This window comes from Pinus tabuliformis, chromosome 5_1, assembly GCF_031772625.1.
Source record: "Pinus tabuliformis cultivar Carrire ecotype Pingquan chromosome 5_1, CPIR1, whole genome shotgun sequence".
NCBI classification, from domain to species: Eukaryota; Viridiplantae; Streptophyta; class Pinopsida; order Pinales; family Pinaceae; genus Pinus; species Pinus tabuliformis.
In genome coordinates, this window is record NC_142305.1 from 866,862,891 (window position 1) to 866,881,182 (window position 18,292).

At 36.0% G+C, this 18,292-nt stretch overlaps 1 protein-coding gene across 8 annotated transcripts in view; it reads right to left on the reverse strand.

Annotated features, from left to right (window-relative positions):
• Positions 1-18,292, reverse strand: part of LOC149167576 (SNF2 domain-containing protein / helicase domain-containing protein / F-box family protein) — a 136,679-nt gene that overhangs the window by 84,062 nt on the left and 34,325 nt on the right. The window lies entirely within an intron of this gene.

Below are 18,292 nucleotides of genomic sequence, written 5' to 3' on the forward strand. Positions count from 1 at the left end.
AAGTAAACATTAGTTTCACCTAGCTAATGAATAAAGGTAGTTCTGCCTTTCCTGAGCTATCAAAGGAAAAGCTTAAAAATTGTGCTCAGCTTCATCTGTCCTAGGAATGCCTCAAGAGACAGATATGCTGCAACTTCATCTATTTTTTCTGACTCGTCAAATTGTTATACCAGTCATTTGGTTTAGGTTGTGTGAATGAGATCACCTTTCTTTTGTACTTTATATCCTAAAGGCTAAAAATCAAACCTGCATTAAAAAAATTGCTACATAAACGAAAAAATCCCCCTCAAATGACAGTTCTCATGGGCCCAGGCCCGTCCATATACGGTTGAGATACATTGTGGTCCAAAAAAATCTGTTTGGATACCTTAGTTGCAAAAAGAAGAAAGTGGGATGAAGGGACTGTTATGAATATAATCTATAGTAAAATAATAGAAAATAATGTAAACAATAATAATCATAATTAATGATTGATTAACTAAATAGTTAGTAATAAAGAGGTATGTCCCTAAGGACATAACCGTTGTGAAAAGGTATCTACCTAGGGTATATAAGCAGGCCCTCACCCTCATTGTAATCATATCACATCAATCCTATATAAATTATTCAATATACAATTGTCCTACAGTGGATGTCTTTGTCTTCGAAGTATCCTAAAGATTATTGTTGTGTATATAAACCGTGTTTGTTACATTGATATCAGAGTTGTTCGATCCTCTGGCCGCTCAACCGTTGCACAGAGCTAGTTTGATCCGGCCTTTGGCCATCAAAGTTTCGTCAACATTGTTGCCATCAAGATTGAAGCATTTCACTACACAAGTTGGAGTTTCTCCTTTTTTCGCCAATAGACCCTAGCCATACAAGGAAAAAAAAGAGACATAAAACAAAATAAAAATTAAATATTAGAAGAGAAAAAACAACTATTAATTAAAAGAAAAAAGGTTTAAAAAAAATTATAAATATATATATATATATATATATTTATATTTAAAAAAATAATCAATATAAAAGGAAAATTAAAGATTAAAATATATATATATATATATATAAAAAATAATTAAACTAAAAATAATAATAATAATAATTAAGAAAAAGAAAATTTTATTTAAAAAAAAAAAAAAGTAGTATGCAGCCCAGACTGTCCAAGTCAGTCAATGCAAGCCGCATACCCCAAAGTTGTCTCCACCCATTGACCTTCATTCCGCCTAACGTTCCTCCACCTCTTCCACATGCAGTCACAACGAGCACACTACCGTCGTCATTCCACAAGAAGCAACCGACAACATCCTCTCCACCATCAAGACATTGTCGTTGGATCGCAGCCGGCAACATCCTTGCAGTGTAGTCAAGACATTGCTGCCACCACAACCTAGTACTCGCCATCCCCACATGCCTTATAGATTCCACTATCGTTGTTGCCATCCAGTGCAACCGGACCACAATTATTCAAAAAAATAATTGTTGAGCGGTTGTTTAGTGCCAAGCCATTGAAAATCAACCGTCAGGGTCGATCCAATTTTTATATTTTGCCAACTGTCGCCACTGCAAGTCTACCCCCGCTACCACATTTGACCAATTAATTCTAGCAACTGTAAATTAAAATTCATCATCGTATCACAAAGGAATTACTTCTTGATCCATATAGTCAAATTAGAATTAAGAAAACCAAAAAAAACAATTGTCATACCTATTTGTACCGACACATTCGTGTGTAACCATTTAGCTTCAAGGTAAAGTGGCCATTATACTAATTGCAAAGTAAGTGATTAAGTTATGCAATTATAAAGCATGTGAAGTTAAGAGTAAAAGAGAAGGATTAGAAAAGAATTGTCATCATTTTATAATAAGAGGTTAAATAAAAATATAAAAGAGTGACGAAAAATAATTTGAAATTTTATTTCAAGTGAGATATTTTAAACAAAAAAAGATCACAAGGGATATTTTTTAAAGTATAAAGGAGGGATATTTTTAAAAGATATTAAAATATTTATTTAAAAAAGGGGGTTATTTTTAAAACACTAAGGCTCACCACGAAAAAGAAAAATGGAGACCAGTAATGAAAGATTTCCTAAAACCTTTAGTAAATGTGTTAGTACACTATTTAAAATCAAAGGATCATTTGCGGGAAGAGATATTATAATCGCTATCAGTCCCACCAAAGATAGTAATTATGTTAGTCCTAAATGTGCTAACCAATTAGTGATCCCTAAATCAAATACAATTGAAACAAATTTTGTTGACACAAGTGACAAACAATATGACATAAACAATCTACAACTAAATATCGGTGATTATACTTTTATCTCATAATTCACCGTGAAAACCTTATTTTTTGACAAGAATGACATTGTTTTGGGCTCACCCTGGATGGAAACTCTAGGGTCCTTTATCCTAAATACAAAAAAAGAAATTTTTGACATTTTCCCACAAAAAGAAAAAAATAATGCTACAAGACATTACTTTGAAGCCAGATTCAGTAATGCCAGAAGAATACAAGATATCTCAAAAGTAATTTCTCAATAAAGTAAAAAGGTGATACAAAATATGCAAAGGGAAGTTGACAAAATCGTTGCTGACAAAAATGAGGCAGTCACTCGCCTCAAGAACCACAACGAGAAATTATTAATGCAAATTAAAAAACATAAAAATGACAAGAAATCTCTGAAAAACAAACTAGAAGAACTCAACACAAAATATGTATCGAAGTCTTCAGACGTAACCATCCAAGTTGAAAAAAAAGGAACGAATACCGAGCCAGTCAATATCAAAACTCAAGAAGATGACAACACAGTTGAAGGGAAAACATATTCAGAAGTGGCAATTCAAACAATGAAAAATCCATGTGAAGATTTTGTAATGAAGTCAACAACATCAGAATCTGAAGTGAAGTAAATCAGAATATTGCCACACACATTTAAAGGAAAGACAAATCAAAAAAACTTCTTATCTACATCCAAACCACAAGAGCAGACATACCCATTAGTCTGCATAAATGTATGTCTCAAAACATAAACAAAAAAATCATGTTTTGAAGAATAATGATGTCGGCACAATCCAAACTAACAATAACAAATTATTTCAGTTATCCAGTAATTGCCAAGCTCCACAAAAGATTAAATTAGGATGGTCTGATCCCTTCTCAGTGCAATAATTTTGTCTATCACTTAGAGGATCAGATCATCTTGTATCAACAAAGATGACAATTCCAAGACGAAAAGACATTCAAAACATAAAAAGCGATCAAGTATTTTCATCAATAAGCTTTGAGGACAGTTTTTTGAAGAGGAAGGCAATGTTATGAATATAATTTATAGTAAAATAATAGAAAATAATGTAAACAATAATAGTCATAATTAATGATTAATTAACTAAATAGTTAGTAATGAAGAGGTATGTAACTAAGCAAATAACCGTTGTGAAGAGGTATCTGCCTAGGGTATATAAGCAGGCCCTCACCCTCATTGTAATCATATCAAATAAATTCTATATACATTATTCAATATACAATTACTTGTCCTACAATAGATGTCTTTGTCTTCGAAGTATCCTAAAGATTATTGCTGCGTATATGAACCTTGTTCGTTACAGGGACCTTCACTAGCCTCACCTTGGATAGTCTAAATGTGAATGATAGGCATCTTAAATGCACTTTAATTCCACAATTATAGGAGGAATTCAGCTTCTACAAGTCAATAATATTACTCCCTAAATTTTTAAGAGACCACTTACAAAGAACTGTTTAATCATATCTGGTTATGAATGTCAAAAGAACCACATAAATGAAAACTAAATAGTAAAGGAAACGGCTCATGACAAAGGTTAAATTTGCCAAGCAATATTGTTTAAAATCATCACTTCTGGAATAATTGGGTAGAAGATTGAAAGCATGCCTTGCTTAGTTGTGGCCAGAGATATTTGATGACTCTACAAGACTGATGGAAAGAAGCGGAAGAAGCTCCACAGCACCAGTAAGGAATGTCTTAACATATTAACACCACATTCTTAATACTAAGATTCAATTAAGTCCACCTGCATAGTTACAGTGAACATTTTATCTCCGACACTTCTCTTGCTAGAAAGATGGAAAACAATAATAAATTGAGATAAAATATATTGCTGAAGCAGAGGTTCCCACAGAGAGATGCATCAAAGCAACTTTGTTTATGTCCACACATTTTTCTCATATAGAAGTTGTGGGAATCAACAAAAAATGCTGTCCTAAATACATTTGCACTACAAAATTAAAACACATATAATCTATATTCCACGTACTATTCTATGAATGATAATAGTAAAGGAGGTCAAGTTACCTCAGTTCTGAAAATCAATTTATGGTTACTGTGGCAAAGGAAACTTGGTTATGGCTTCAAACTTGCGAGAAGGGGGCAGCCATCTGTCTCCCAACCACTTGCAAGGATGTGGTTGCAGGTAGCAAAGGTAAGAATCCATCAGCTTCCTCAGTTATTTCAAGACCCAATCTATTCGAGAAGAAAAGTAGAAAAAATACCTAGAGAAAGCAATGGAGAATCCCCCCATTTTCAGACAGTCTTGCAAGAAATTGGGGGTTTTATTCAATATATGAAGGATCATACAAGTATGTGCTGGCTTCTTGGATTCTGACCAAAGGAACAGGGTCTACAGAGGTTGATAAATACCAACGACAGGATCAAGAGATTGACTAAGCTAAAACTCTAGTGCAAAGGGACTCTTCATTGTGGGTTTTTCCAGCATGGGAGATAAGAAGTGCAATTTTAAAAGGGGGGCAGGGGCCTTCACATGCATTATTGGAAAGAATCACTGTTTTAAAAAACGGCCGAGTCAAACCAGGTTAGAGGCTGACTGGGTCGACTCGGTGGGTGGCTCACACTGGCCGGCCGAGTTGTTACCGAGCCGGCAGAGTTGGATACCGATTCGGCCGGCTCGGTAACAACCCGGCTGGCTTGGTAAGAGCGGCCAGTCAGCAGCATTTTTTTTTTTGTTCAGTTTTTTGGGACCCCAAAGCCCATTCTAATGTGCCTTTGGGGTCCATTTCCCTCTCCTAAACCCTATTAAAACCCACCCAACCCCTCTCATTTCCTCACAGCCATCTCATTGCATTTGAGTGAGAATTTGTGAGGAGCCTTGGGCAAGCATTGTAGCAGGAGTGAGGAGCTTCTTGGGCAGCCATTGGAGCAGCATTGAGGAGTTGGTTTGTTGGAGCAACTTTGAGGAGGCAGTTTGTGCCTAGAGGTATTTTTTTTCACTTCTAAAAATCTGTTTTTGCTTATTTATTTTTTTTGCAAATCTGGAAATTGAAAAAAGTGTTTTTTGTGAAAGAAATGAGCATTGAAGCAATGATATTTTTTTTTGTTTTCATTTTCAGATTTTTTCCTTTGATTTCCAAGTGAAAAAATGGCACCTAGAGTGAAAGATGCTGCTTGGGCATATGTTGAAATGGTTGATAGTCAAATGCATTGCAAATTTTTCCATAGAAAAATTAAGGATGGTCATGGGGGCCTTAATAGGCTGAAACAACACTTGGCAGGGATTAGAGACCAAATTACTCCATGTGAATCACCAAAAATTGGGGAGATTAGGGAGGATTTGTTAAATAGCTTTGAGAAGTTTAAAGAAGAAAAGGCTAAGCAAAAAGAAATAGAGGCTGAAAATGGGAGGAAGAGGAGTATACAAAAAATGATGGCTACCAACCCCCATTTTGATTTTGAGGGTTCTTCTTCTATCGCTTGCACTGATGCATCCAACCCCTTCCGATATGTTCCTCCCTCTTTGGAGTCTATTCAAGAAAAGGGTAAGGGTAAAATAAAAAAATAAAGGTGATATGAATATCAAAAGCTATTTCACTGTCACACCCTTCTCTCCATCAGATGCACATGGTCCTGAAGCTAGTAGAACTTTGCAGCCCACTTTAGATGACCATTGGAAGAAAGAATTGAGGGAGACTGCTTGTGATTACATATGTAGATGGTGGTATGATGATGATATCCCCTTCAATGCTTCCTGTTCACCATATTATGAGCCTATGTTTGATGCCATATATGCTGCTAGAAAAGGCTTCAAAGGCCCTACTATGCATGAGATAAAGGGTATCGTTTGCAAAAAGAAATTGCCTCCATTAATGAGTATTTGAAAGATTTCAATGACTCATGAGCAAGAACAAGATGTACCATCATGTCAGATGGATGGAATGATCAAAGGAACCGTACAATCATAAACTTTCTTATCTTTTGCCCACAGAGAACCATGTTTCTAAAATCAGTTGATGCATCTGATAGGGTGAAAGATGGACAATTGTTGTTTTAGCTATTGGATGAGGTTGTTGAGGAGATGGGGGTGGCTAGTGTTGTTCAAGTCATCACAGATAATGCCTCTAACTATGTTCTTGCCGGTAAATTGTTAGAGGAAAAAAAAAAAAAACCATATTTTGGACCCCATGTGCTGCACATTGCATAGACCTCGTGCTTGAGGATATTGGCAAATTAGATTGGATCAAAAACACTGTAGATCATGCCAAAAGCATAACAAAATTTATCTATAATCATTCATGGATTTTGAGCCTTATGAGGAGACACACAGAAGGAAGGGATATTATTAGGCCTGCCATCACTAGATTTGCTACTCATTTTTGACATTGCAATCTATGCTTTCACAACATAGAAACTTGCAAAAGATATTTTCTAGTGATGAATGGAATCAAAGTGAGTGGTCTCTCAAACAAGAAGGCAAAGATTAGAAAAAGAAAGTTAATGAATAAATATTTTGGAGAAAGGCAATAGAGATTGTGAAGGTTGTTGAGCCACTGGTTAAGGTGTTGCGGCTGGTGAATGGAGAAAGATTAGCTATGGGCTTCATTTATGAGGCTACAGATCAAGCAAAGGAGCAAATAAAGAGGGCATACAAGGATAAAGTGGCTAAGTATGGGCCCATTTGGGCAATCATTGATGAAAGATGGAACAATCAACTCCATCACCCTATACATGTAGCTAGGTATTTTTTGAACCCACAGTATCATTATAAAGCTCTGGTGGCAGGAGCTTTGAGTGGGGAGGTTAGAGATGGATTGATTGACTGCATTGATCGCATGATCCCATTGGAGTGTGATCAACTGGAGATACACCGACAGGTCACAACCTTCAGCAAAGCCACAGGTACCTTTGGGAAGAACCTAGCAAAGATTGCAAGGGAAGCAAATGAGCCAGGTAAACAAAAATTTCAATTTTCAAATTCTTAATACTTATTTTGTTAAATCGTTTATAATTTGAAAGTTGGATATAATTTGTAATTTTGTTGAGCTAACTCATTACAGTCCTATGTTTTTTGCAGCACAATGGTGGGAGGCTTTTGGTAGCCATATTCCTCAATTGCAGAAGTTTGCAATTCGTATTTTGAGTCAAACTTGCAATGCTACTGAGTGTGAGCACAATTGGTCTGTCTTTGAGAGGATTCACATGAAGAAGAGAAACCGTTTGGATCAAAAACGGTTAAATGATCTAATCTATGTCCAATACAACCTCCGGCTCAGACGCAACCAATTGTTGAACAAAAGACCTGATTCAGATCCCATTGTGTTGGAAGATATTGATCCAACATCAAATTGGGTAGTGGAGAGTCATCTAGCAGAGTTTGATTCTGATGAGGAACTTGATTTGGATTTACAGACGATGGCATCACTCGAACATCATGTTCTGTTGAATGCGGATCCACTTGTACCAGCCTCAGGGCCAACCCCAAATCCTCCAGTTGCAGGCGCTTCCTCTGCTCAGCCACGACGAAAGCGCATATCTCGTCTATCTCAGCAGCGACCAGCTGCACAGCCTACTAGTGATACCACTTCTACAGTTGCAGTTGGAGATGATGATGAGGAGCCATGGACTTCCCTATCTGACTCTGATTTAAAGGTTGAACCAGATGATGTTGGCTCCTCTAGCAGTAGCCAGTAGTATTGGTCACAATTTACTTTTGTTGTAGAGGCCATCTCTAGCCTCCTTGGTTATGTGTTTTTGTTTTGATCTCTATATCATCATCATGTATGTATTGGACAGTGCACTGGGTGCCATTTTGATATAATGGATATATTCATGAGCCTACTTTGATCATATGTTGTCTTCTATCTATATTCTAAAGCTTTGTGTTTGGAAACATGAATGAAAATCTTTAAAATTATGTTTTTTATAAAAAAAAAAAAAAAAATATATATATATATATATAATGTATTTTTTACAACGACTGAGTCAGTGAAATCAAACCGACTGAGTCGATACCGAGTCGGAGTCAACCCTCAGTCGAGTTGGAGTCAAAGTCGTCCCTCGACCGAGTCGGAGTCGGAGTTTTAAAACATTGCGAAAAACACTTCCTCCTCCAATGCACATCATGTAAAGCACTCAAGAAGCAATTAGTGTTAGAAGGGGGCAACTAGCCCGAAGTGTTTCAGGGCAACCAACTAGAGGAGATCACAAGCAAAGCGACACAAATGATGTAACTTAGAGAGAAACTATTGAGGGAAGTGTGTTGATTCAGTTCTCCCACCCTCAAGGTACATCCAACTAAGTAGTTTGGGGATCCCCATGCAAGGATATCTTCCCCTTTGTAATGCCAACTACCATTTACATTTCTACTACTTAAGATTCATGTTCCCTCCCAAGATTTTGTATCCATATTTGGAAAGGCAAACCACCACGTGTTATAATCCCCCCATCACATTCATTTATGATCTTGTGGATGTTTTTATTACATCAACCATATCATATCATATCATCTCTTCTTCTAGAGTTCACATATGTATAGATAAAGGACTAGGGCTTCCCCTATATTTAAGGCACATGAATGGGAGACAACAGGGTTTTACATTAACCTTCTTTCTCTAAACAAATTTTTAATACAGGGTGATCATGGATTAAAAGTATTCTTTGCATTAAAGAACAACAATGATGAAATTCTCGTAAGTGGCCAATGTGGACCTCTAAAGCCGTAAAGAACAATAATTGCCTACTAAGAAAGGAGTTATATTTGATCCTTGGGCCTCACCAACTCAAAATCAAAAAAAAAATATCAAATGGAAATTTATTGAAGTAAATTTTATGAGACTTCCAATTCCCTTGCCACAAATAAGATAAAAAATTGTACCAAAACATATAGGAAATTGAGTACATAAACATATAGGAAACTGAGTACAAAACATGAAAAAGAATACTTCCATTAATCACATGTATGATTATTACATAATGATAAACATAAGATTTGTCAACCACCTAATCCGAAAAGTAGTCAGTGCATACATGCTAAAGAAAATCTCCAAAATGAATATAAGTAGAGCATAGAACCATTTTAACTTTGGATTTGTTAAGCAACATGAAGAGTCTCTTCCACCCAAGATGTATTGTGCATCTCAATTTCTTCAATACAAAGAAGGAAAGATACAAAATTAATGCCTTTAAGAGAGCATATGATGGCCCAATTTTCACTATATAAGAGGTTGCACAAAGTCTAATTATGTTCCATTCATACAAGATGCATCTTTGATTTAACCACAACCATTTAGCATTAAATTTAACGACACTTGCTGAGATAGTTTAGGTTATTTAAGTATATTTTTGAGTGTTCAATACATAATAGTTGGGCACTTCGGTTAAATAGCCTAATTAAATTGTATTAGGCATTATTTAGGTACTTTTATCAAAATATTTAAATTGTTAAGCATTTTAACATCCAATTGACCACTATTAGGAAATACTTAGACTTGGTGATGTTAAAGTTATGTTGGATAACCTTGATTTGTGTCATAAATCATTAAGGGGCCTTCCTTGTGATACAAGTGGGTTACATTCTTACAACCTATATGATCAACTTGTGACTACACCTGACATTAGTAGGGGGGGCCAAGGGTACCACACCCAAGGTTAAAACCCACATCAATGTGACCCTAACAACGATTTATACAAGGTGTCTAACCTCATTTGTACACATATCCAATCATATCAAATACTAATAGCAAAGATATTTGCAATGTGTGCTAACTCTAGCATTGAACAAAAGCATAGCATAACATAACTACTTTTATAATAATTCAATCATAATCATAAGTCTACAATGATTATAGTGAAATATACCACAAACAAAACTTGAATATTGTGGTTGCATGTGCCTTCCATCATCAAAATTGTCATCTATTTGTAATTAATGTATCCTTTTGTCAACAAGGGCCTAGCAAATAGGTAAAGCATGGGTGGTGATAGTCCCTTGCCAAGGTTCACTTTCCTTGAGTACACATTATCACCAAGAATGTGGACCACCAAGGCAACACAGCTTTGTAATCATGGCGATTACAAAGTTCATAGCCCGAGTGTCAACAAATTTTCAATTCAATGTTAATAAGTGGTGTTACCTGCTCATATGCACATGGCAGGGAACAAAAATTCATTGCCCAATGGACGAGGCACTTGACAAATTTTCAAATGTTCAAAAGTCCAGCAAGGCAACTATGCCCCTTTTTTCTCTCTAATTTTTCTATACTTTCTTCTCTCAAATTATCTACCCCCACGAGGGAATTGTAATAAATGAACACTAGCATGATGAACTTATGTAACAGGCTTAGGCAATTTGGGACCTGGTTAGTGAGTGGGTACAATCTAGGGTTGTTTTTTCAATGAACTAACTATTTTCGATTTTTAGCAATAAATAACTAGTCAAGTTTTTTCACCCATATACATCCAAAGCTAGAGTGTGGCTTAATAACTAGGCCTTGGACATGCCCTAATGCCTAGGGTCAATGTATATTACCATGCTAGGTCATATCTCGAGTCTTACAAAATTTGACTAAGTCTTTCTAGGTTTTTTTTAAATAACTAAAAATTCCTGCAAAACGAGATTTTTAATTAAATTTCTATGTAATGATGTGAATAAGTGGCCTTTGGAAATGTTGGTGGCATATAAGAGCTCGAAATTCATGCTCAGGATGTCGACATTCTCTTAAGACTCACTTTCGGGTCAAAAAAATAATCAAGTCCCCATGAAAACCCACTTTTCAAGTGTGGGTGAAAAGTCAGGAAAAATTTCAAGAATTAATATGTGGAAAATTTATTAAACTCAAGTGACGTGGCATAAAAGTGGAGTTAAGGAGCTTATTTGGAATGCTAAGTGGGCCCATGAATTTGGAAAATATTGGCTGACACATAAGAGGGACAAATTTTCCCTTTCAACAGCTTAAAAAGTGGACCAAATCCCACATTTCGAGGGCCACTTACAGCTAAAAATGGGGGCTGATTTGGGACTGATATGACAACAGATTTGGGGCTGACTATGACAGCCATACTCAACCAAAATTTAGGAACTGATATGCAGCAATTTAGGGACTGATATACAGCAAGTTAAGGGTTGTACACTCAACCAACCTTGAGGCATTTGCTGCCACCTACAGGCAGTCAATCAACAGTCTTTTTGGAGAAAATTGTTGGCCTCTTAGGCCTCTTCCAACCCTATGAATTGTGCTCATTTACTCTCATTTTGTGATATGGATGCTTGGAGAGCTTGGTAAAATTATATTGCAACTTTGTCTCACTTTTGTTGTTAATAAAAAGACTTTGCAGGTCCATGATTTAGTATTTTGTGTGGTTTGCTTGGAGCATATTGAGGTAACCTTGTTGTGTTTTCATGCCATTGCCTTGAGTTTGTCCAAAGGAGAAGGTTAGCAATTATTTGTTAACCTCTTGTTAATTTACATTGTAGAATTGAACTTCATATGAGATTCTCAGTTGAATAGCATGTTGATTCATTTCATTGTGTAAACTACACCTATGTCTACTAATTTCTTGGCAAGATTGCAAGTGTTTACGGGTTGCTCAAGCTTGGATTTGGAGAATTCCTTGGTTGGATCAGCCACCTTCAAGCATATCTTTGAAGCATTATTCCCACCCAGATTAAATGACTTCCAATTCTAAAGGATTTTCAAAGGTTATCAAAGTGCTTTCAAAGAACCCATCAGCTCTATTTCCTTCTCACAAAATTCTACTAGTATTCTTGGTTCGCTTTCAAGGACTACAATGTCAAATTTAGTAGATTTAAAGATTGAATTGTTGGCTGTCCTAACAGTCACAAATCAGCCAAAAAGATCTGATTAAACTCAGCTCGAGTAGAAATTCCATTTAATTTATCTAAGATTTCCTAAGAAAAAAATTATCAGGATTTGGTACTAATATTGCATGTGTCCAAACTTTGTTTTTAGCATCTATCATTTGGCTTGTTTGCTGGATTGTTTTGCAGGCCATAAAGCGCAAAGAGGAGTAGCATTGGTGGACTGAGCCAAACTCTGAAAAACAAACCCATCAAGACTCACTCTTCCCACCTTTTACCTGCAATTTCAAATTTCTTGATATTTCCCTTTGATCTTAATAAAAAAAATCAGGCATTAAGGCTTTCATTTGGATTGTCGTCTTGACAACAATCCATTATTCTAAGAAAGACCAGGTTTACTTGGTCACTTCTTAGCAAATATCATAGAGATTTAATCTCTTAAACTTAACATCTTTTCTCTTTTATATGTCAATGATTTTAAGTAGTTTAGACCATTTTTTTAGGCATTTTCATAACCAATCATCTTGCTGATTTATTGCAGATTTTGGGCAGTCCAAGAAGAGTGTTGGTGGAGGATTAAAACATTCAAAAGATTACTTTTGTACAGCTGATTCAAAACCTCCATTTGCACCTTATAAACCCCTTTAAAGGGCTTCTTTCACCCAAGGATCTTCCAGAGAAAGCATTGAAATTTTGCAGAGAAAATTTGTCTTTGGGAAGAGTCTTTTGTAATTCATTGTAATTTTGTAAAGAGACTTTTCTCTCTTTCTTGGAATTTGCCCAAAGGGGCCATTTGTAACTTGTTTTCAGATTGCTTCTAACTTGCAAATTTCTTTTTGGAGAAGAGTACTTGATCCCTTTGAGGGATCCCATTGTAAACTCTCTCCAAAGCATCTCGTCAAGTCCCTTTCCCAAAGGGATCCATTGTAAACTATCTCTCTCTATCCCTCATTCCTATAAGAGGGTCTAATAAAGAATTTATTTTTCTTTGGAGTTAGGGTATTTTTTCCCCTAAGAATCCCCCTTCCTCATTTGCGCAAGTCTCTCTCGCGATGCTCGAGTGATTTCCAATTTTTTTGCTAAACCAGCATAGATCCATCTTAAATACAGATCTAATATGAGCCGAGAGGAATCCAATTTCTTCACGTGCAAATTTTTTTAGGAGCCGACCTTATTTAAATGTTTTGTATAGTTATTTAATTTTTTTAATTTTTAGATTTAACCAAAAAAAGAATATTGGCAAACATGAGCAAAATTTCAACTTTGATGATGAACGGACATCCTTACACATCATATTGGGCTGTAGAATGAGCCTCTCGGCTCAACTAAAGTAGAATAGAACATCTCACTAATCTGCATCTTCTGTTATGCAATCTTTTATGCATTAAGTTTAAGTTGCAAATTTATTCACCAATCTCATCATTTGCTCTTTAGTTTAGTCAATTGTTACATTTCATCCCGTATTGACTCCTTATTCTAAGATCGACGCCCTGGCGAGGATAAGGTTTGGGGAAGAAGTTCAATTGAAACTTGTTCAATTTGCAACTAACCAATTTGCAATCTAACTTGATTTAAAATAAACCAAGATTACATTCCAATACATTCAAATTGCAGCATTGGCACTTGGAGTTTCATTTCATTTTGCTTCCTAAGTTCATAAAGCTTATCTATCTCTTTGAAGCAATTGTCATTATTTCAAGTACATGCATTTTGTTTAACAAAGCATCTTGTTCTAAGTATTCACTTTTCTAAGTATTTCACATTGAACATTATTGTACTTGCCTATCTTTATTGCCACATTTATTTTCCAAGCATTTACTTTGAGGCATTTATTTATTAAGTATTTCCTTCCAAGCATTACTTTCAAGACATCTCTTTACTTGGAATATTTACTTTTGCAAGTACCTTAATATTTGGCACTAGTCTACCTTGATCCATCTTGTCTATTATTGCAATATCTTAACTTGTGGATGGTTATTGTTATTATGATGTTTTGAATTCATTTGCTGCAATTTATATAATGATTTAATTTGGATGTATCTTTGATCATTTATTTTTAACTCCTAGAACTTAACTTATTTAGCTTTAGAATATTTAAGCCTTAGTTATTTTTGTAGGGTCTACTGATGGGGTGAAACTACACCTAAACACATATTGGGAATTTTTAAATTAATTAAACCGTGTTTAATTAATTATTAGACCCCGATTGCTTTAGCGGAACCCAAAACAAAGAAAAATCTCGTTCAAACCTTTAATTTGGCTATCCTTCTAAAATAGCCAAACTGTTTGCTTTACCCGGAATACGGCAAAAAAACCCAAATCTTCCACGGAACTGAAAGAAATAAAACCACATCTCATAAACTTCTCGGGTCCGATTCTTGAATTAACCCACGCGCACCTTTACCACGCGATCACCATTGGATCGTGCCCTTCACAATGAACGGATTTGATTGATCCGGAACCCAACTGGATTAAACCACATTTGATAACTCATCGGGTCCGAAAATGAAATTAACGTACGTGCATTTTTCCACATGATATCTGTCAGATTTGCCTCCTTTAATTGGACGGCCCAGATTAACTGAGCTATTAACCCAATTTAATAAAATATCGTGTCCGATTTTGGATTAACCTTCGTGCTTTTTAACCACGTGATGACTGTAGATCTGTCGATCTGTTGATCGGACAACTTCCGCTCTTCTTTTGGATTTAGTGCGAATTTGTCAGGGTTCCGCCAAGACTTAGCCCTTCCGCTAAGTTTAGTCCTTCTCTAAACTTTATTCACCGGGATCTCGAATACATCCATGCACAACATTCACACGATACAGAGGAATTTAGCCTACATCTTAATTAACCAACGAAATCAATCACATAATAACAGAATACGCATAAACAAGATTTAAACACAAAAACTCTTTCATTCACACAATATTTACATATATGTACAAAACATCTCGTGCTCTGTTCTGTTCTCTCTTCTACTTAGCTTTGTCTAACACTCTGTCTCAAAACTATCACAAAAACTAACTCTCACTCTCCTCACAGGCTTACATTTATAGAAATAAGTACATAGTTATGGATTATTCTAAATCCATAATCTTCTCCATAAATCACTCAACTAAATCCTATTTAAGGATCTCGTAATCCCTAAGATTTATACGAGATCTACGCATTAATTATCCCTGATATTCTCACATAGTTGAGAATATTTCACAACTAAAAGCCTCACACATAGATTTCCACTCAATTTATACAAGATTCTTAAAAATAACTAAAAACATCACCCCCCTAATTCAACCAAATGTACAATAATATTCTGAGCAGGATGCTCCTGCATCAGACTCCCGATGTAGAAAAAAGTCATAGACTCCTGTCTATGAGACCTGTCACTTTTCTGTAGTAATGTGACAGCGACAAGTCTAAATGACTTGCTACCTCCAAGATTCCAAACTCTGTTTTGTTGATGGTCCTTCAGTGTTTCTTTTCCATGCTGCTGTGTTTTTGTTCCTGTCATCCTTCTTTCTCCTGGTCTCCAAATTTTGAACGAGTCTCGAACTAGTTCACCATCTGCACCTATAGCTTTTCCAAGTAACTCTGTCATGCTAAGATTAGTAAGAACTAAACCTGAAAGTTCATCATTATCATCACTCTAACTGTCAACCAAATTCTGTATATCATTGATCACAGGATGGATCAATGATGATCTATTACAATTTTCTCCACCATGCTCTAGGAGTAATTCCTCTTTGTTAATCACATCAACACAGTTGATGTTCTCTATGGTGTCCTTTCCTTCATTTGTTACAGGTTCTCTAGTCTCAACTTCTTTGGCCTCTGGCTCTTCAACTACTGGTTCTTTCTCTAATTGAGCTGCAAACTCAACTTCATGGAATGAAGAACAATCATCCCAATTTCCTTCAAGTTCACAAAAGACTTCTGGATCATAACAATGGTCATTAGTTGTCTCTATAGCAACAAATTCCTTACCTGCATTCACAGATAAACTATTAGTTTTAAAAATACTAGACCTTTTGGTCTCTTTTGATGCTTCAAGCACCAAATTCCCACCATGGAATTTCTGGTTTTCAGCAAATCCTCTTTGTTGTGACTCAATTCCTATGAGTCTCTCCTTCTCCAACAAAGCAATATGTATTTGTTCAAGTTTGTTCATCAACATAGCATTCCATCTCTGTTGCAATAGATTCCACTTGACCTGTTTCCTTATTCTCCATCCATGTCTTCTGTCTTCATTCACTTTCTCTTGAAACCATTCCTGTAGTATATTCAATTCTGCTTTCATCTCTACAATACTTATCCTACGCTCTTCATCACTCATCTGACATTTATTTGAACCTTTCGTAAGTTTATCCATTCTAATTCTTCAAACTCAAATCTAATAAAAGAAAATATCTACCTCAATCAAATTCTAAAACTGACTCCTCTGTTTTTCCTTTGCTTCCGCTGCGCCTCTGATTTTCCTTGTCATATGTCTTCTTGATCTCTCTAACAGCTTTAACTTGTGAGATGCAATCAGCCTCTGTAGTAACAAGTCTCCTTCTTGCTACACATGCTTCACCAAGCTTTCCTCCTCTGAGCTTAGTCTGTTAGCATTTCTCTGGTTCTCTCCTCTGGAACCATATAAGCACTCCTTGCTCTAGGCTACTGCAAATCTTCTCACCTTCCTCTGTTGTTACTCTGCACAACAATTATAAAGACTAACACTGACAAATATAATCATATTTCACGCAGAATCTTCTTATGCTCTGATACCAAAATGATGGGGTGAAACTACACCTAAACACATATCGGGAATTTTTAAATTAATTAAACCCTGTTTAATTAATTATTAGACCCCGATTGCTTTAGCGGAACCCAAAACAAATCAAAATCCCGTTCAAACCTTTAATTTAGCTATCCTTCTAAAATAGTCGAACTGTTTGCTTTACCCAAAATATGGCAAAAAAACCCAAATCTTCCACGGAACCGAAAGAAATAAAACCACAACTCATAAACTTCTCGAGTCCGATTCTTGAATTAACCCGCGCACACCTTTACCACGCGATCACCATTGGATCGCGCCCTTCACAATGAACGGATTCAATTGATCCGGAACCCAACTGGATTAAACCACATTTGATAACTCATCGGGTCCGAAAATGAAATTAATGTACGTGCATTTTTCCGTGCGATATTCGTCAGATCTGCCTCCTTTAATCGGACGGCCCAGATTAACTGAGCTATTAACCCAGTTTAATAAAATATCGCGTCCGATTTTGGATTAACCTTCATGCTTTTTAACCACGCGATGACTGTAGATCTGTCAATCAGACGGCTTCCGCTCTTCTTTTGGATTTAGCGCAAATTTGTCAGGGTTCCACCAAGACTTAGCCCTTCCGCTAAGTTTAGTCCTTCTTTAAACTTTATTCACCAGGATCTCGAATACATCAATGCACAGCATTCACGCGATACAGAGGAATTTAGCCTACATCTTAATTAACCAACGAAATCAATCACATAATAACAAAATACGCATAAACAAGATTTAAACACAAAAACTCTTTCATTCACACAATATTTACATATATGTACAGAACATCTCATGCTCTGTTCTTTTCTCTCTTCTACTTAGCTTTGTCTTACACTCTAACACTCTGTCTCAAAACTAACTCTCACTCTCCTCGCAAGCTATAGAAATAAGTACATAATTATGGATTATTCTAAATCCATAATCTTCTCCATAAATCACTCAACTAATTAGTATTTAAGGATCTCGTAGTCCCTAAGATTTCTACGAGATCTACACACATTAATTATCCCCGATATTCTCACATAGTTGAGAATATTTCAAAACTAAAAGCCTCACACATAGATTTCCACTCAATTTATACAAGATTCTTAAAAATAACTAAAAACATCATCCCGTTAATTCAACCAAATGTACAATAATATTCTGAGCAGGATGCTCCTACATCATCTACCCCCTTGTCTTCGCTAGGACTTAGCCAGATGGAGGGCGTTTCATTATGGATAAAGCGATAGGTTGTAAGAAGCTTATTCAACACAACGAGGCTAAGCACGAGTAAGGAGATATGATTACCATTACAATCAAGCGTAGTCCTTGTTAAGCTATACGACTTGCTTAGAGAGTTCCATGTTGTAAGCTATACTACTAAGAGTTAAACAAGAAGCTTATAAATCAAACAATGATCAAGTTAATCCCATTGAGTTC